The sequence below is a fragment of the Rhinopithecus roxellana genome, chromosome 14 (genome assembly GCF_007565055.1).
Source record: "Rhinopithecus roxellana isolate Shanxi Qingling chromosome 14, ASM756505v1, whole genome shotgun sequence".
NCBI lineage: Eukaryota > Metazoa > Chordata > Mammalia > Primates > Cercopithecidae > Rhinopithecus > Rhinopithecus roxellana.
Window position 1 is genome coordinate 26968736 of NC_044562.1, and position 20664 is coordinate 26989399.

The 20664-nt window shown below is 41.5% G+C and overlaps 1 protein-coding gene and 1 non-coding gene across 4 annotated transcripts in view; both read right to left on the reverse strand.

The window, feature by feature from the left end:
* Positions 1–20664, reverse strand: part of SGPP2 (sphingosine-1-phosphate phosphatase 2) — a 140159-nt gene that overhangs the window by 51281 nt on the left and 68214 nt on the right. The gene's annotated exons all lie outside the window — the stretch shown is intronic.
* On the reverse strand, positions 11256–11360 carry LOC115893332. The gene has a single exon (XR_004053348.1). It is a non-coding gene; the product is annotated as a U6 spliceosomal RNA (small nuclear RNA).

The window sequence follows — 20664 nt, forward strand, 5'->3', positions numbered from 1 at the left end:
TTAAAAGCTACATTTATTAATGCCTAAAATGTTGCTCTTATCAAAATTAGTATATCATTATATGTGATAACAATTATACTGATTTTTTTGTTAATACATAATAGTTATACATATTTTGGGGGTCCTCGTGATATTTTGACACATGCATATAATGTGTAATGATCAAACCAGGACAACTGGGACACTGGTCACCCCAAACATTCACTCCTTCTTTATGCTGGGTCATCATGGAAGCCTTTCAAATCAACACTCTTACAAAAAAGAGATTGCACTAGATTGTGTTTTTGTTTATTCAATGTTCTGTTTTTTTTTTCCTCCTTGTAATACAAAGTGCTCTGTGGTCTCCTATTTAGCATCCGGGAGTGAACTAAAAGCAATTCTTGGTGATGGTTATGTGGAAACATTCTAAAGGCTACTGTTTACCATCCAGTGTGAGAAGCTATTTCCAACTGGTGAACAGCCACTCATACTTCTGGCATTATTTTTATTTTTTAAATTCAGAGCTTTTTCGCTGGGTGTGATGTGTGTGTGTAACACTGGAAGGAGCAATTTTAATTTCAAATTAGTACAGTGTTACTCATGTCTAAACCACCAAAACAAAGCAAGCACCATGAATCATAGAAGATAATCAGAAAACTGACATTTGTTTATTTCAAGTTTTATAAAAATAGAGATAAAATAACTAAAGCACAAACAGTAGATGAGAAAAATTAAGTTACAACCTTTTCTTATTCTTTCCAATGTTCTCTTATTTTAAGCTCAGCTCTGCTTTTGAAATTTTTGATGACAAACACAAAAGATATAAAGATTGTTAAATCACAGATGTATGTATAGGCCTACGAAAGCCACTTCCCACCTCTCGAGCCCGCCTTTCATTATGAGAAAGGAGTTGGGTTAAATAATAACTAACTTTTGGGCAATGATTGTTTTTAGCGTGTACTTTCACAGACATTATCTATTCTTATGTCAACATCATCTCTATTTTACAGATGAGGAAACTGATGCATAGACAAGGTGAGTACCTTGTCAACAATAATGATGCCACTGTAGAGAAGCTGGACTTGAATTTGGTTTTCTGATTCCAGATTTTATCATTGTTTCACTACACCATGCCGTCTAGCATCTCACAAACTCACTACCGAATCTAAGTCAATTGAGGGCATATGTATAATACCTGAAAATAGATATCTATGCTTTAAAAACACAAATTCTATGATCTTAATCCTTTAGATCCATCCAGAGCTCAATAGAGGACGCTGAGTGTCCTTGGGGCTGAGAGATTAAGATGTCACATCTGATGAGAAAATTGCTTATCCCTACCATCCCACCAATGAATAGTCCAGAAAGCTAGGATCAGTGTCCTTTACTTGCCATTAGATGGACATCACATCCAAATGACTCCCACTGAGTGAATGGGTGTCTTCAGTCCTAGGAAATGTAGAGCACACTCAAACATGAAAATCATGCATAAGCTCACCCTCCTTCAAACAAATGAACAGTCAATCAACCAACAGCCACAGTCTGGGAGCAACTCTAAATGTTCATGACAGGACACTGGTTAAATAAGTTATGTAACTGTTAAAAAATTATGAGATATACTGTTAAATGAGAAAGCAAGAAGCTGAAGAGTATATTTTGCTTCCATTTATATTTTGAAAAGGTATTTACATACTAATGCATGTAGGTACATGGGAAACTGGATGGTAGATTCACTAGGGGATTAGAACTGAGGTCTGGAGTGGGCAGGAGACATGCTTTGCAAACAGACTTTGTGTGATGTTTCAATTTTTCATGCAAAAGCAAGTAATAAAAATTTACTTCTGATAGCAACAGAAGCATTGCTAAGAAAATTCTTTTCTACCAGATTCCTCCCTCACATGGCTATGAATTTTAATTGTCAGTCCTGCTGACCATGAAACGACTAAGCAATACTATTAAAAGATCAAAACCTTGATCTTTACAAATCCCTGATGGCAACAATGCAATACATGTTAGTCATACGCCACATCCAACTTTCTCATCTGATCAAAACCACAAACGATTCCTGTCTCTAAGTGTGATACCACAAATCTTAAAGATAGTCTCAGAATATGCAGTCCGGAGAGAAGTTTCTCTTCAGTTTTGGCTGACTGATTACTAACCAAAGACTCTTTCTTCTTTTACTTGCATCCAAAACAGTAAAACCTGCACCAGGACTTTTTCATAGGTTATAAACTCTAACGAACTCAGGAAAATCAAACCAAGCCATCTGCGCTAACAGCTGAATTCTACACCCATCACCTTCACTAAATCACAAAGCATTATCATGGCTCTTTATTAATGACTAGTTCTTTAAACTTTTCAAGATGGAGTCAGAATAGTTTAAGTGGAATATGAGTGGACCTACACTGGGACACTTTCTGTGGGTCTCCTACCAAGCTGGGATTGGAGATTTTCTCTGTGCTCCCAGCTCACTCTGCCCAAGTGTTTTTCAAACACAGTCATTCACAAACCACCTTCCAGATTCTGCCACACTCATGGACCACCCATGTTATTATTTCTTTAACACTGGTCTTATTTCCTTTTAGTGAAACACTAGTGAAATAATGATCTGATCGTTAGTTATGTTTTGTAACATACAATTGACCTTTGTGCAACTTGGAGGTTGGGAGTGCCAGTGCCCTGTGCAGTTGAAATTCATGCATAACTTTTGACTTCTCCAAAACTTAACAACTAATAGCATTCTGTTGACTGGAAGCCTTACCAGTAACATAAAACAACTGATGAACATATATTTTGTTTGTTATATGTATTATATACCGTATTCTTGCAATAAAGTAAGCTAAGCCAAAAAAGTTATTAAGAAATCATAAAAAAGAGAAAATACATTTCTGGTACTGTGTTGTATTTATCAATGCATCATCTGTTTACAAGATGAATCATCTGTATGAAATGGTGGCAATTGCAGAGGTAGCTTTCAACCTATGGTACATATCAAGCAGTTCAACTTTTTCTTGTAATTTCACAGCTTTTCTTGTAATTTCATAGCTTTTCTCTCCTTCTTGGCAGCACTTCCAGCATCACTAGTGGCACTCTGAATGGGTCCCATGATGTTATTCAAAGTTTATGGTGTTGCACTAAACATGATAAAAGATACATGAGAAGTATAAGAGATCACGTTTTACTGTGATGTAATTTACTGGAGAGACAACTGTTCATGTGGATATGATTAGCGTTACTCAGTGTTTTAAGTGGATACTCACAACACTTGTGCTCACCACAATAACAAGAGGTAGCTATGAAATTATCACAGCAGGCCGGGTGCAGTGGCTCACGCCTGTAATCCCAGCACTTTGGGAGGCTGAGGCAGGTGGATCACGAGGTCAGGAGATCCAGACCATCCTGGCTAATACAGTGAAACCCCGTCTCTACTAAAAATGCCAAAAATTAGCCAGGTGTGGCAGCGGGCGCCTGTAGTCCCAGCTACTCGGGAGGCTGAGGCAGGAGAATGGCGTGAACCCGGGAGGCGGAGCTTGCAGTGAGCCGAGATCGCGCCACTGCACTCCAGCCTGGGCAACAGAGCAAGACTCCATCTCAAAAAAAAAAAAAAAGAAATTATCACAGTAGTGCAGTATGTGGTACAATTAATTTATGCCATTATAATTTAATACTGCATCTTTGCATGTATTTAATTTCCCTAGACTGTGACTAGTGTCACATATAGTTTTATGTGTTTATGTGAGACAGAGTTTCACTCAGCAGCCCAGGCTAGAGTGCAGTGGTACAGTTCACTGCAGCCTCGACCTCCAGGGCTCAGATGATTCTCCTTCTTCAGCCTCCCAAGTAGCTGAGACTACAGGTACCTGCTGCCAAACCCAGCTAATTTTTGTATTTTTTTGTAGAGATGGGGTTTTGCCATGTTTCCCAAGCTGGTCTTGAACTTCTGAGCTCAAGCAATCTACCCTCCTCAGCCTCCCAAAGTGCTGGGATTACAGGTGTGAGCCACCAGGCCCAGCCTAATTTTTATTTTAACTTTTCATAATAGATTCATGTATATTTTATGGTAGTAAATGATAACACATGTTTTATGCATTCATGACATACCTAACATTTTCTTAACTTTTCTAATATTGCTAGGCTACACTTTTCATCTGCAAGTTTTTCCAAATTGTTGCAAATTTACAGAAAAGTTTTCAATATATTTATTTTTAAAAATTCATGTATAAGTGGACCCACTTGATTTAACCCATGTTGTTTAAAGATCAACTGCATATTCAATCCAATATGTACATATTTAAACGAAACCAAAACAAGCTCCTCTCACATACTGGGAATCATAGTTGTTCTTTTATAATTATACAGTTACATATATCCATTCACCTTCATATGATTATCTGTAGTTTAGATGATAGTTGTTTAATCTCCCAGTTCTTGCAATAAGCCGAGGTCCTAAATGCATGAGTGAGTGAATGCATGCATGTGTGGGTGCCTGTAAGCAAGCAGTAAATATGAATATCTCTCACTATCCAAATTTTTGCTTTCTGGAATCTGAAGATGAATATATTTAGATAAACTTTTGTATAAATTATTTGCTATCAAATCTCATGTTACTTGCTATCTGAAATTCAGGAACCAAATGGCTTTGAACAACTTGTAAGCCTTGCTATGCAACCTTGCTTGCTTCCTGGACTTGGCCTAAAATGTATTACTTTCATTTTCATATTTAAAACCCATGCAGCTCTCTCAGTTCCTCTCCACTAAATAGAAGCCTCATCTTTTTGTGCAGTGCCAGCCTTCTCACTCTGTCATAAGGTAAAAGTTGGATTAAATGGGTTTGTCTGTATTGAGTGCCTAGTTACCAGGCTGCTTCCAAAGTGAATACTGTGCCCATCAGTGACTCCTTCCTTGAACTCAATAACGGGGACTACATATCCAGAAATGATTCTACCCATGGCAAGTTCTATGGCACCATCAAGGCTGAGAACAGTAAGGGCAGTCAATTGAAATCCTACTTTCATTTTCCAAGTTCAAGATTCCCCCAGCATCAAATGGGGTGACATGATGTTGAATACAAGGCTAGCATTCACTCAAAAGGTGGAGGCAAAGGGTCATTATTCCTACTGCCTGTGCCAATGCTGCTATGCTCAGAATGGGAGAGAACTGTGAAGATGACAACTCCTTTGAAATTGTCAGCAGTGTCACCTGCATACCAAGTGCCTGACTCTCCTGGCAGAAGTCATCGATGATAACTCTGGTAATGTGGAGGAATAGGAATCTCCGACCACAGTCCATGCCATCACTGTTCCCCACAGATCATGATTACTCCTCCAGCAAGCTGTAGTGTCATGTCAGTGATCATTATCCCTCAATCCCTGGCCCTGCCAAAACTGTGTGCAAGATAATCCCCGAGTTGAATGGAGAGTTCACTGATTTGGCTTTCCAAGTCCCACTCCTGGGGTGGAAAGCGTGTTGAGAATGTGCTTTGCCATCTGGAGAAAGATGCCAAATATAATGACATCAAGGAGGCAATGAAGCAAGCATCGAGGGCCCCTGGAAGAGCATCCTAGGCTACACTCAGGACCGGTTGGTTGCCTTTGGGACAACCACTATGCCACTTTTGATCTGGGGTGGGTATTGCTCTCAATGATCACTTAATCAAGCTGACTTTTTGGTATGACCATAAATCTGGCCATAGCAACTGATTGGGGGGATCTATCTTATGGTCTGCATGGCCTCTAAGGTGTAAGAGTCCTGGAGCATTCACCCTAGTAAAAGTATGAGAGGGAGAGTAAGGCTCTCGGTCACTGAGGAATCCTTGCCCCAATTCCACCCCAACACATTGAGAACCTTCCTTTCTCTCTATATGGGTCCCATCTAAGACCCATGAAGAAGGAAGAACCTGAGAGTCTTCCCTTGTTGAGTACCATTGGTGCCATCAGTAAAATTTCTACTGTGCCCAGTACAGGTGCAGGTAAGAAAATGAAACACATGGAGACACATGAAATAGACATTATAATCACTGGCATTATAATCCCACACACTACACTGGAAAAAAAGCATGATGGCCTGTAATTTATACATTGATTCAAAGTAATTATTATCAGGAATTTGACACCTTTGTCATTTCACCATGGGAACAGCCCTATAAGTGGGTCTCATATGTCCCTTGAAGGTGGATTTGAATACTGAAGGAAAGTGAACCTATATAAATAAATCTATGCTCTTAACACTTTAAAACAAGAATTCACCATGCTCTTTTCCCTTTATTTTAGCCTATTAAGGCTTTATGTGTTATATGTTTGAAATATTTAGCCTATTAAGGCTTTATATATTATATGTTGGAAATATTTCATAACACATTTAATAAAATTTAAATTCATCATCATTTTAATAAATAGTTTTAGCTACAACTGAAGGACTTTCTGATCATCCCTCGTCCTTAGCAACAGTGCTCTTGGTTTTTACCCTTTTTGGTTCTATTATTTGGTTGTTTTTCCTGAATGGGCTACATAATCTAAACAGATATCTTTTAACCAGGAACACACAGTTTCAGTATTTCCTTAGGCCTCCCAAAGTTGAATGTTCCATAGTAGGTGATTAGAGTAAAAGGATAGTCTAGGTGATGTCCTTAGAATGGGTAACTTTTCTTCAATTAGAAATAAACCAGTTATATATTACTTAACAATCAGCTTAAAACAATGACCTAGAATACTTCAAGTTCTTATTTCTTCCTATTCATATTTGTAAAAGGCAATGTAACTCTAATTGAAGCAGTGTTAAAGGGTAGAATTTCATACACAGTGTAAATGTTCTCTCAGGAATGGTGCCATTTCCAGTACAAACGATTCCTGATGTTAGCCTCCAGGATGAGCTGCCGTTTCCCCCAGCACTGTTGACTTTAGCAACAGCAAGTTAGAGCTTCTCAGCATGGTGTATTGATAATAAGCAGCTGCTGCCTTTATCTAAACCATCACTTATATGTGTACCTGCTCAGGAACCATTTAGATGTTAGAAATCAACATTGTGAACAGTAGCCTATCTACAGCGCACATTATAAAGAAATATAGGTTGAGTATCCCTAATCTGAAAATCCGTAATCCAAAATCCAACATCTTTTGAGTGTTGACATGACAATTAACAGAAATACTCATGGGAGTTCTTCACATTTTAGATTTTCAGATTAGGAATGCTAAATGCAAATATCCTGAAATCTGAAAAAATCTGAAATCCAAAAAAATTTGAAAGCCAAAACACTTCTGGTCCCAAACATTTTGAATAAGGGATACTCAATTTGTATGGAGTATGCCTGGCATTAATTCAAGGACAGCAATAATCTTTACCTTCAAAGGATCCTGGCTATCTTCAAATTACTCCAGAAAGTCACTCTGATTTTTCTATCCATAGATATAACAAGAGGGGATGTGGTTAGGTTAAATCTAAATTATAAACTTATATAATTTTCTCAAGATATTGTAATGTATATATCCTGATTCCTGATGGTTTAAAAAAGTTTAATTGGGCAAATTTCCCAATTTACCTAGGCCAATTTCCTTACTTCACACATATTTTACAAAACCAATTCAATCACTTGTATTCTATGAGTGTGCCTAACAAATGGCAAAATTTGTGAGGGTGGCATAAGGAATATCTGTCCAGACTCTTCTTAAAGCTCTGATCATTCTAGTGGTACCCAGGTAAACTTGTGTTTCATCATAAAGATTGAGAAAGTATTTGTCTTAAAAATGCTAATCATAAAAACAAATATTTTTACCTGTCTCCTCCTACCAACACCATCATCAAAAACCCAAACCCTTAACAAAACAAAAACAACTCTGTAGACTATTTGGATTTTTCTAATATGTCTCACAATTGGTGGGGGACAAGTTTAGTTGAAAAAAGCATAGATATTAAAAGTGAGATTCAGGCTCAGTATATCCTGGAGTAGAGGTCTAGCTTCAGAGAGTATCTATTCTTGACTTACCCTGAGACAAGAGAAACATGAATGCACCTCACTCGTCCGTCCTTCTATGGCAATGTCTGTTTATGAGGAAGTCTCCTGATGAGGCGAGGTCAGGTCTGCCATTTTGCTGACCAAGAGTCTGATTTTAGGTTCAACATCATTAACATCAAACACCTAATTTTTCAGGCAACTGCCCACTCTCCTTACACATTTGGTCAGAGTCGGGTCATTTCAGGTTAAGCTCCTGTAAAAAGACGGCTGTTCAGGTTTGAGAACCTCCCTATGTAGTGAGCTGTTAGAGCTGGGTCTAACATAATCTAAACAGAGATCTTTTTACCAGGAAAATACAGTTTCAGTATTTCCTTAGGCCTCCCACTGAGGGTCACCTCAGTGGGTCTGTCACAGGTTTTTGTTCTTAATAGAATTCAGAAAGGATCTAAGTGGTGATCACTCAAAAGAAATAAGAAAGATTTATTTCTGAAGAGATTAAAGACTCCAAGGAGCCAGGCAGCAGCAACCTCATCTGTCTAGGTTCGGAATGACAGTCACTGGCCTCCTCTCCCATGAACAGTTAGCTGGACTGCAGGAAGGAAACTTGGATTTATGAGGCAGGTTCAAGTGACTCCTGCTCAAGCCCTAATGCAATTGTGCACTTGTCCTAAGGGTCCTTGGTTGAGAAAGCCCAAGGGTCACAGGCTTTCTGTTTGTCTGAATTTGGTTCTCTTTACAAAAGACCAACTCTCCCCACTTTTCTTATGGAGGCAGGTAAATTAACGTTGAACCAAATGGTGATAAGAACAGCAGATGATTGTCCCCAAACCCTCAGGTCTGAGCTCTTTGTCTCCAAAGGCTGTCTCCAAAGGTTCTATTTCCTCACGCTAGAACAACTGCACACATGTAGGGGGAAGCACCATTTCATGGTGAGATGCTTTGCTACGAGGCAGTCTATGAGCAAACTGAATTACCAGTTAAGATGCTTGGAAGGAAATGGAGAGCTGAGGAAATGCATGAGCATAAAAACTCAATATGAAGGTTAACAAAGTTATGGGAGCCATAATCACAGGATGCAGGGAAGAAAATTCACTTATAGCAGACGATGCCAGTTTTCAGTGAGGGCACCCTGGATATGTGTCTGCTAATCTAGGGGAACAGCCAAATGGACTCTTCCATTTCTTCACACAACATATGTTTCCATTCTCAGTTTGACATCACAGGCTATTGCTATCCACACTGGAAAAGCCAATTTCATACTCTTTCCAAACAACTGCCAACACGGCGACAATTAGCAGGTGGCTTCCAACAATGTGTGGCAAACTAGGTCCAAAGTCTAGAGAACTGAGTGCATTATCTTCTTAAACATCCTCAAACTGGCTGTGTCTCTAACAACACCCCCACTTACTCCTCATTGCTCCCTCCCTTTTTTCTGGTTATTGCTTCTCCTCCTTCAAAACTGAAAACAGAGACATCCAGCTGGAAGTCAAAATCAAGACCATTGTGACTGAACTGCTTCCCTCCGTGCTTCCAACCCCCACTCACCCCTCCATCCCGGTGGTGCACCATCACCACCACTGAGAACCATAGTCTCACATCTCACTGTGTCATAATACTGGCTCCAACTTTAAGATGTAACCTCTCTCCTAGGAAATTTCTCAACCTTCTTCCTTATGTGACAGAGCATCCGAGCCCTGAAGCTCAGGTGGTGGCTTTCATACCTCTGGGATGAACACCACTCAGTCAGACTTACTGAAAGAACAATTCTTTTGACCTTAATGCATAATTCTTCCTGCTGGTAACGCCCTTCTGCCAATCAAAGGGTTCAGCTGTACTTCTAGTCAGGTCCAAGTGAGAACTTAACGTTATAAGTTCCAGTCCAGAACACTGGTAACCGGACTCTTTGGGCCCTTCTGCCTGGGGACCTCTGGTCTAGTCATTTCCATGGAAGGCCTCATTTAGGGTAATCATAAAGACATTTACATTTAGAGCTCAACCACAAAAAGGCAACTCACCATCTCCTTAATGGAAAGGTGCTAAAAACTCACGTGACACTGAATTGGAAAAGCTTCCAGCCCATCATCTATGGACATTGTTTCCTTTTCATTTTGTTTGCAATGATGTCTTTCCTCAGAAAGACTGCCTTTCCTCCAATGCCCCAACTTGTGTTTCCCTCAATGCACCGTCTTTTCTGCTTCCTCCTCCTCTTTGGCAATAGGCTTCATTATAAGCTTTCTCCCAGGTAGGAAAGAACACGCTCTTGTGCCCTGGGGTTAGATGACTCTCCTCCGGAAGAGCTGGTCTTTGAGTAGGAGGGGAGAAGAATCCTGGAGTCCTCTGCCTGACGCCAGTTCACTGCAGGGAGCAGGGCAGCAGGCTGGCCAAGCACAGGAAAAGTGTAGGAGAGAAGGCAGGGAGCCATTGATTTTCCAGTTGGCCAGTGAGTGATTAACTCTGCTCCATTAGGAGGGGAGGTTGATCACACCAACACCTCTCAAACCTTCATGCAACCTCCCCATGACCCTTTTTAATGAGAAAGGCTTGGCTGGAGCCTGTCAGAATCTGCCTTCAGGGCGAACAGGCACATCCCTCCTCTGTGCAATGTCCACTTTCCGCTGTAAGGCTGAGGTTCAGCAATGCTGACAATGGAAGTCTCTTTACAGAACCCGTGTTTGATGAAATGTCTTACCAGATTTGAATTAGAGCACATGTTTTGTTTTAAAGATGAAAAGACCAATTCAAAGATGACTTTGTACTTTTTAAAATTTAGCTAACTTCTCAGAAGGAGTGCTTGCTGGAGTATTTAGACTTCTGAGAAACACTGGTTTCCATATGAACACAGAAATCAACCGGAAAGGATGATGATGCATTTCAAACATTCTAGACTTGCCATAAACAATTTAAATAGGAGTTATAAGTAAATTTTAAGTAAAGTTGGTCCTGTACCCATCTCTGAAAGGCCTCCTCTGACCACTTTACTTAACACGGCATGCCTCTTGTCACTCTCTCCTCATACCCTATTTCTGTTTTTCTTCATACAACTTTATACCTTGCCTGCATTTAGACTACATATTTTTATTTTATCATCCTCATCTTCACCCTGAGTGGATGCTCTGCCTTCGTGTGGCCCAGAGTCTGGAACAGTGTCTGTCTGTTTAAGTGCTCAAAATTTTTTTGTTGAAAAAAAAAATTCATTCTTTTTTTAATGAATGAATGAATGACGCCTGTTGAGATTCAGTGATTACTAAAGGTAATTAATGTTTTCTTTGGGCCGGGAGACCATATTGGCTTCTCCAAATGTCCCAGATATATTGGCTGCCATTAAAAAAATATGGAATGCTCCATGAATTGACATGTCATCCTTGCCGAGGAGCCCTGGTAATCTCTGTATCATTCCAATTTTTAGTATATGTGCTGCTGAAATGAGCATAGTAATTAATGTTAATAGCATCATAGTATACAGAGTTGAGAGGCCCTCATCCAACCTCTGCTTCTTACATATGAGAGAACCCAAGTCGCAATCAGTGAAGTGACAATCCATGATCTCAGGGTGAGTTGACAGTTGAGGCAACGCTGAACTCAGGTCTCCCAAAGGGGCTACACTCTCTGCAATTGCAAAAGGCGACTGAGAAGGGGTCCTGTGTGAAGCAACCCAAGAGCCTATGGTCTCCTGGTGGCTTCTAGAAGAAAGTCATTTCTACCTTTGCTGAGTCATATTATCTTCTCTTATTCCTCCACAGGATAAGCTTTCTCCTGCTTTGAGATTTTCTTGGCCTGGGACTCTCTGCCCCAGGGACTCATGAGGCTGGCTCCTCATCCGTCAAGACTTAAGTTAAAGGAAACTGGCACAAAGTGCCCTTCCCCAACCACCTTCTCTAAAGTAGGTTTCTGCTCTTCCCTGATCATGTCCTAAACAGTAATTGTACAGTATTTAATTCCTGTATTGATTACTTGTTACTGTCTGTTTTGCCTACATGTGAACCCCAGAGCAGGATGGAGTCTGTCTTGTACATTGCTTAATCTATACCACTTGGCATAATATTTAGCACATAGTAGGCCCTTGCCAAGTGTTTGTTAAATGAATGAACAAATGACTAAATACATTTAAAGGTTGTTGCTCACCAATTATAAGGTTAAGAAAGAGATTTGCCAGGTGCGGTGGCTCACGCCTGTAATCCCAGTGCTTTGGGAAGCCAAGGTGGGCAGATCACTTGAAGTCAGGAGTTCGAGACCAACCTGGCCAACATGGTGAAACCTTGTCTCAACTAAAAATACAAAAATTAGCTGGGCTTGGTGACCTACACCCATAGTCCCAGCTACTCAGGAGGTTGAGGCAGAAGAATCAGAGAATCACCTGAACCCGGGAGGTGGAGCTTGCAGTGAGACAAATTATTGCACCATTGCACTCCAGCCTGGGTGACAGAGGAAGACTCCATCTCAAAAAAAAAAAAAAAAAAAAAAAAAGAGAGAGAGAGAGAGAAGAGATCTGGTGCTCTTTCTAAAAAGCAAATAAAAGTTGGTTTCTGGTTGAAAGACTCCTGAGCAGTTCAGGAATGTGTGGAATTTCTATTTTCATCCTGCAAACACCTTGAGAGAACCTTGGCCAAATTTGTTTCCCAACTTTCCATCAGGGCTAATGGGGAGCCATTCCATTAAGACGGAAACAATTCCATTTTAAAAACACCTCTAGGATGCTACTGTAGTACTGTATAGATGTTCTCCATGTATCTTTACCATCCTGAACTACAATGACCTCTTTATATGAGTGCTTCTGTAGGGGACATCTCTTAAATCACCTTTGTAGAAATAGCCTTTATTTACGTTACCCAATATTTATTTATTGAATTGCTGCCAGATGCTAGGTTCAAGAAGCAAGAAGAAACCAACTGGGAGGGAATACAGATACAGGAGGCAGAGTGGCTTTTCTAGAGATGATACCTGCACTGAGACTTAGCAGGAGTAAAGGGGGTAGCAGGCAGGAATGGTGAGAGCATGAAAGGCAGAGGAACACCAGGAAAGGAGCACAAAGTAGAATACGTACCTGTTGGATATGTAAGGGATGGTGGGGGGTCTCACCAGAGACAAGAACAGACAGGGGAAAGGGCTAGAGGTGGAAATTGAGGCAGAAGTCCGACTGTGAGAGGCCTTGTAGGTAAGTTTAAGGTGCTTAGACATTACATGATTTTAAAAGTTCATATTTGCATTTGAGATAGATCACTAAATGCTGTGGGGAGGATGGATTTGAGGATATAAGAATAGCTCGAGGGAGATGGATGAGAACATCTACTGCGATAGTGCAAAATAAAGATGATGCAGGCCTAAACGGAGGGAATGTTTCCAGAAATGTTCGGAATATAAAATTACCAGTGTCCAGATGAGGTAAGCCTTTATTAAATGAATAAATGCAACAACCCTGGCTCCCTGGAGAATAAGACTCTTCTTACTACTTTGGAAAGCGTCTCAATCTGAGAAGTGAAGTCCTCATGGACGGAAACTGTTTTACATCTTTGTTTCACATTGCCCTGTGTTAAGAGACATCTCCACAGGCAGGCACAGGTACTGTAGGGTGGAACTCTTCTTTATTTATTATCTTTGTCAAATAAAAAGAAAATCTGGATTTAGGTAAGGAGAGACGTTGTTCGAAAGGATTCTTGCATGAAGGGAGTGGGGGCACTATATGACACGGAGGCCAAGAGATCTGCCAGTGTCTCGAGTGTAAAGGAAGAACGGGTTTTTCTGTTACTTAGAGAAGAATGAACAAGACTCAGGAGAACTGGATGTGGGGAAGTGAAATGGAAGGTGAGGGTGGGTCAGGATAGTAAAACCACGTGTACCCTGATGTCAGCCTAGTCTCAGAAGGGGCTGTGTGGTGAGGGTGGGTCAAAGTTCAGGGGTCTATAGATGGTGACAAACTTAGTTTGGTCAAGTCAAGGTGGCAGGTATTTTGTCCAGACTGAGAGGGGGACAGAGTTCAGCTAATCATTTTGAGCCAAAGAATGGGAATTTGGAATCCGTGTCTGGCCTTGTCACTAATAAACAAGGGAGGCATCTGTGGGTCTTATCTAAGCCACGGGAGAAGGGGGGTTCCTTGCAGTAAATCCTTTCCTGGAACACAAAAAAGGGTGGGAGGATTATCTTCATGGTTTCTGTTTTCTAGCAGCATAGAGAGCTCAAGTAAAATTCAACAAGGCCATTTTTCTTCCTCTCATTTTTAAGCCAGGAGATCTTGAGGATATTCTCTAACCAGTTTTTCATTTGCAGGAGAAAATTTGAATATAAAAGGACTTTGGTGCAAAAAGATTTTTTTTTTTTAATTTTTATTTTTTTGAGACGGGGCCTTGCTCTGTTTTCCAGGCTGGAGTACAGTGGCATGAAAATGGCTCACCGCAGCTTCAACCTTCTGTGCTCAGGTGGTCCTCCCACCTCAGACCCTGAGTAACTGGGCCCACAGGCACATGCCACCACGCCTGACTAATTTTGTAATTCTTTGTTGAGATAGGGACTCACTTTGTTGCCCAGGCTGGTCTCAAACTCCTGGTCTCAAGTAATCCTCCCACCTCAGCCTCCCAAGGTGCTGGGATTATAGGAATGAGCCACTATGCCCAGTGAGGTGCAAATAATTTAAAGTAAGCTCTGACACTCTGACATTAGCAAACTCCTTCAGGTTTTCAAACCATCAGCAACTTTTTTTTTTTTTTTTTTTTTTTTTTGAGACAGAGTCTCGCTCTGTCACCCAGGCTGGAGTGCAGTGGCACGATCTCTGCTCACTGCTACCTCTGCCTCCTGGGTTCGATCCATTCTCCTGCCTCAGCAACTCTTATGTTTTAAGGGAAAGTTAAAGAAAAGCCTCCAGGAACTTTCTGAGAGACTGATGCTAGCCAAGGCCAGGACTTCTAGCACAGAGGAGAACACAAACTTCTTTTTAAAATGAAAAGGGGGAAAAAGAGATAAAGTCTTTGGCAAATGTTTAAATCCTGCTCTCATTGGCCCCATATATCTTACAGTGACTAGTTATACAATTGTTTTGGAGGTAAATTTATGCTCTCGGTTAACTCCCCTTAAAGAAAGCCTCACGCCAAGATTTTGGACACGTATGTGACTGTGGACCACAGTCACCACTTGGTGACAGTCATGGAATTGTACATGCAGGGCCGAACTGGCGCCCTTGGCACATCTCATATGAACACACAGTTATTCAGTGAAGACACAAGTGCAAGTAGGGCAGCTGTGGACTGGCAAGGTGACTTGGGAGACCACTGCTGCCTCCTCCCAGCATTTCCCTGACTAGTCAGTCTCATTACCCATTTCTCTGAAATTTCGTAAGGAGTACATTTGCTCATTCGTGAACATTCTCTGTATCTCTACCGCCTACAGTCCAGCCTTTTGGGCCATTTCCAAAACTCTTCATTTCCTCCTGTCAAAAGACAAAATTACAACAAATTTAGCTTAAAGATTTTTTAAAAAATCTTTTTTCTTCCCAGTGCTCAGTGCAGCTGGGATCCGTTGAAAATCTTAATTGGCTTCATTTGCGATTCTAGAATTGGGCAACACTTCATTCCATGAAATAGAAGGAGTGTTCCAATGGGTTCAGCAGAGGAGGCTGGTTTTACAGACAGGGAAGGGCTGAGGAAAGCCAAAACAGGGAACAAAAAGCAGTTTGGTAGTTTTGAAGTTACTTTCCTTGAAAGGTGGGAATAGGGAAATAGAACAATAGAAAAATGACTGATTAGTTGACATCAGGTTGCTTTTTTTTATAAGGATTAAAACAGAGGGAAATTAATTATCTTGCCCATTGAAACCGGCCTTTATGGCTATTCTCTCATCCTCCTGATTTCTCAGAAGGTCAGATCAACAGATGAGTCTCGATTTGGTGATGTGGAACTTTAGCATGAGTGACTCCATTTGGTTTGATCTATTGGGCCAAACCAATAGCTTCCTATAAATGTTATGTAACACTCCAAAGAGATGATTTATTTTAGGCCTAACAGTACCATGAAGTAAAAAGAGGGCTGGCTTGAGAATGAGCTCTGATGTTATTAATGTCTCACCTTCAGTTTCATCATACATAAATGTAGATATTAATGCTTTGCAAAATTAACGTTAGACTTAGTTAAGAATATATTCGGGCTGAGTGCAGTGGCTCATGGCTATAATCTCAGCGCTTTGGGAGGCCAAGGCGGGAGGACTGCTGTAGCCTAGGAGTGAGAGACCAGCCTTGGCAACAAAGTGAGACCTTGTGATATGGTTTGACCCCTTTGTCCTCATTCAAATCTCATCTTGGATGGTAATTCCTGTAATCCACACATGCGGAAGGTGGGCCCAGGTGGGAAGTAATTGGATCACAGGGGCAGTTTCCCCCATGCTGTTCTCATGATAGTGAGTTCTCATGAGATCCGATGGTTTTATAAGGCAGTTTTCCCTGAACTTGCTTCCTCTCTTTCACCTGCCACCATGTAAGGCATGCCTCTTCCCTTCCCACCATGATTGTGAGTTTCCTGGGGCCTTCCCAGCCATGCAGAACTGTGGGTCAATTGAACCTCCTTTGTTTATAAATTACCCAGTCTTGGGTAGTATCTTCATAGCAGTGTGAAAATGGACTAATATAGTAAATTGGTACCAAAGTAGTGAGGCACTGCTACAAAGATACTTGGAAATGTGGAAGTGACTTTGGAACTGGATAATGGGCAACGGCTGGAACTGTTTGGAGGGCTCAGAAGATGACAGACAGATGAAGGAAAATTTGGAACTTCGTAGAGAGTTGTTGAATGGTTTTGACCAGAATGCTGATAGTAATATGGACAATGAAGTTCAGGCTGAGGTGGTTCCTATGGAGATGAGGAATATCCTGGTAACTGGAGCAAAGGTCACTCTTGCTATGCTTTAAACAAAGAGACTGGTGGCATTTTGCCCCTGCCCAAGAGATCTGTGGAACTTTGAACATGAGAGAGATTATCTGAAATTGGAACTTACATTTAAAAGGGAAGCAGAGCATAAAAGTTTGGAAAATTTGTAGCCTGATGATACCATAGGAAAGGAAAACCCATTTTCTGGGGAAAAATTCAAGCTGGCTGCAGAAATTTGCACAAGTAACAAGAAGTCAAATTCTGATTGCCAAGACAACAGGGAAAATGCCTCTAGGGCATGTCAGAGATCTGGGCCACCCATCACAGGTCCAGAGGCCTAGGAGAAAAAAATGGTTTAGTGGGCAGGATCCAGGGCCTCCCTGCTCTGTGCAACCTCAGGACTTGGTGCCCTGTGTCCCAGCTGCTTCAGCTCCAGCTGTGGCTAAAGGGGGCCAAGGTACAGTTCAGGCCACTGCTTCAGAGGGTGCAAACCCCAAGCCTTGGTGGCTTCCATGTGGTGTTGGGCCCGTGTGTACACAGAAGTCAAGAACTGCGGTTTGGGAACAGCCATCTAGATTTTAGAGTCTGTATGGAACCGCCTGGATGTCCAGGCAGAAATTTGCTGCAGGGGTGGAGGCCTCATGGAGAATCTCTGTTAGGGCCATGGGGAAAGGAAATGTGGGGCTGGAGCCTTCACACAGAGTCCCCACTGGGGCACTGCCTAGTGAGTCTAGGAGAAGAGAGCTACTGTCCTCCAGGCCCCAGAATGGTAGATCCACTGACAGCTTGCATTGTGTGTCTGAAAAAGCCACAGGCACTCAATGCCAGCAGATGAAGGAGCTGCCCAAGGCTATGGGAGTGCACTCTTGCAATGTGAGCAATGGAGTCAAAGGAGATCATTTTGAAGCTTTTAAGATTTAATGATTGCCCTGCTGGATTTTAGACTTGCATGGGGTCTGTAGCCCCTTTGTTTTGGCCAATTTCTCCCATTTGGAATGAATGTATTTACCCAATGCCTGTATCCTCATTGTATCTTGGAAGGAAGTAACTTGTTTTTGATTTTACCGGTTGATAGGTGGAAGGGACTTGCCTTGTCTCAGATGAGACTTTGGACTGTGGATTTTTTTTATTAATACTGAAATGAGTTAAGACTTTGGGGGACTGTTGGGAAGGCATGATTGTGTGTTGAAATGGGAGGATGTGAGATTTGGGAGGGGCCGGGGCAGAATAATATGGTTTAGCTCTGTGTCCCCAATCAACTCTCATCGCAAATGGTAACCCCCATAATCTGCACCTGTTGAGGGAAGGACCAGGTGGGAAGTGATTGGATCATGGGGGAGGTTCCCCCCTTGCTGTTCTTGTGATAGTGAGTTCTCATGAGATCTGATGGTTTTATAAGGCAGTTTCCTCTGCTCTTGCTCACTCTCTCTTGCCTGCTACCACGTAAGATGTGCCTACTTCCCCTTCTGCCATGATTATGAGTTTTGCCTCCCCAGTCATGCAGAACCGTGTGTCAATTGAACGTCCTTTGTTTATAAATTACCCAGCCTCAGGTAGTATCTTTATAGCAGTGTGAAAACAAACCCTGTCTCTACAAAAAATTAAAAACTTAGCCAGGCATGGTAGTGCCTATCTGTAGTCCCAGCTGCTCAGGAAGCTGAGGCAGGGGGATTTCTTGAGTTCAGGAGTTTGAGGCTGCAGTGAGCTATGATCACAGCACTGCACTCCAGCCTGGGTGACAGAGTGAGACTCCATCTCAAAAAAAAAAAAAAAAAAAAAATGCATTTGGAAGTGCTCTGCCATCTTAAACATTATTTTTAGAAATAATAACTGACTCATGGTTTCTAGGGGTGAAGAGCTGGCATGAGACAATTTTTACTGGAGTACAATCATATCATCTTACTGGGCAAGCACATTAAAATCTTCTTTTACATGTTTTACAGACTTAGTGGCACATCCAGACACAGTTTAGGAGGAAGATGTTGCTATAGATAACTAATGAATTATGCTCGGGGTTACAAGACCCCCAAACCAAAAAACTACAAGTGGAGATGTAGGCTTGATGAATCTATAAGAATTAAAGACTCAGAAGCTGTTTTATGAGATGCCTTTAAAAAGGTTACTATGAGCCGGGCACGGTGGCTCAAGCCTGTAATCCCAGCACTTTGGGAGGCCGAGACGGGCGGATCACGAGGTCAGGAGATCGAGACCATCCTGGCTAATCCAGTGAAACCCCCTCTCTACTAAAAAAAAATACAAAAAACTAGCCGAGCGAGGTGGCGGGCACCTGTAGTCCCAGCTACCCGGGAGGTGGAGTTTGCAGTGAGCTGAGATCCGGCCACTGCACTCTAGCCAGGGCGACACAGTGAGACTCCCTCTCAAAAAAAAAAAAAAAAAAAAGGTTACTAAGGCTCATGCCTGTCTTCCCACTCATATCAACCTCTACTGTTCAAATGCACATAACTGCTGGGTGCAGTGGCTCATCCCTGTAATCCCAGGACTTTGGGAGGCCAAGATGAAAGGATTGCTTAAGCCCAGGAGTTAGAGACCAGCCTCGGTAACATAGTGAGACCTTGCCTTAAAAAAGCAAACAAACAAAAAAAAAAAATTAGCCAGGTGTGTTGGCTGGTGCCTGTGGTCCCAGCTACTTGGTAGACTGAGGTTGGAGTATCACTTAACTCCAGGAAGTCTAGGCTTGAGTGAGCTGTGATTGTACCACCACACTCCAGCCTGGGCAACAGACCAAGACTCTGTCTCAAAAAGAACTCAAAACAATAAATGTATATAATCTTGGAATTTTGGGTTGCAAAGGCTGGTAAATGTCCAAGTGACCCCATAAGAGTATTTGTCATTGCCTGGGTTTTGATGTGAGTGCCTGTTCCCCTTAGCTTTTAGGATGATCTCACTCGGAAAACCCCTGTTCCACTTACCAAGTATATTTCCTGAACCAGGGTCCATCCCATGCACGGTTCTTTATATTTTAATCTTAAAGATGACATACTAAAAAGGTTCTAGGTGGTTTTGAATATCCTATAAAAATTTATAAAAATATGTTTCTCATGAATATAGAAACTTACTCAAAATTAACATCTGCAAGGGCTAGATATAGATGAGCACACCCTTAAATGCATCCTTTTAGGTAGCTGAAATGTTTTAAACAAAGGCACCTGGTTTTCTGCAATTCAGGCTTTCACAGAGTTTTATTTTTTATTTTATTTATTTCTTTTTGAGACAGAGTTTTGCTCTTGTTGCCCAGGCTGGAGTGCAATGGCATGATCTTGGCTCACCACAACCTTCGCCTCCCAGGTTCAAGTGATTCTCCTGCCTCAGCCTTCTGAGTAGCTGGGATTATAGGCATGTGCCACCATGCCCGGGTAATTTTGTACTTTTAGTAGAGATGGGGTTTGTCCATGTTGGTCAGGCTGGTCTTGAACTCCTGACCTCAGATGATCCACCTGCTTCGGCCTCCCAAAGTGCTGGGATTACAGGTGTGAGCCACCACACCCAGCCAACAGAGTTCTAATAATTTAATCCTTTTGGTATTAAAGACACGCCCTTTTGATTGCCCTGTAGGACCATCCTATGTAGATTAGAAGATTGTTGTTTTTTTTTAAAGCTCAGTCTCTAACATACATTCTAAAAGTTTTCTATGGTATAAATTTAGGTTTAAATTTCTAATTTCAGCCTCCAAAAAGACAAAGGCCTGAAACAACCTTTAGCTTATTTAAAATGTTTACCGAAGTCAATGAGCCCTGATCTTTTTTTTTTTTCTTAATACATTCTAATTAACAGCCAACATATAGTTCTTGCTGGCTACAGAAGAAATGGAGACTTTTAGTCCATCACCTTGTGTCTATTCCTTCACGCTAAATATTTGTTTCCAGTTATGTA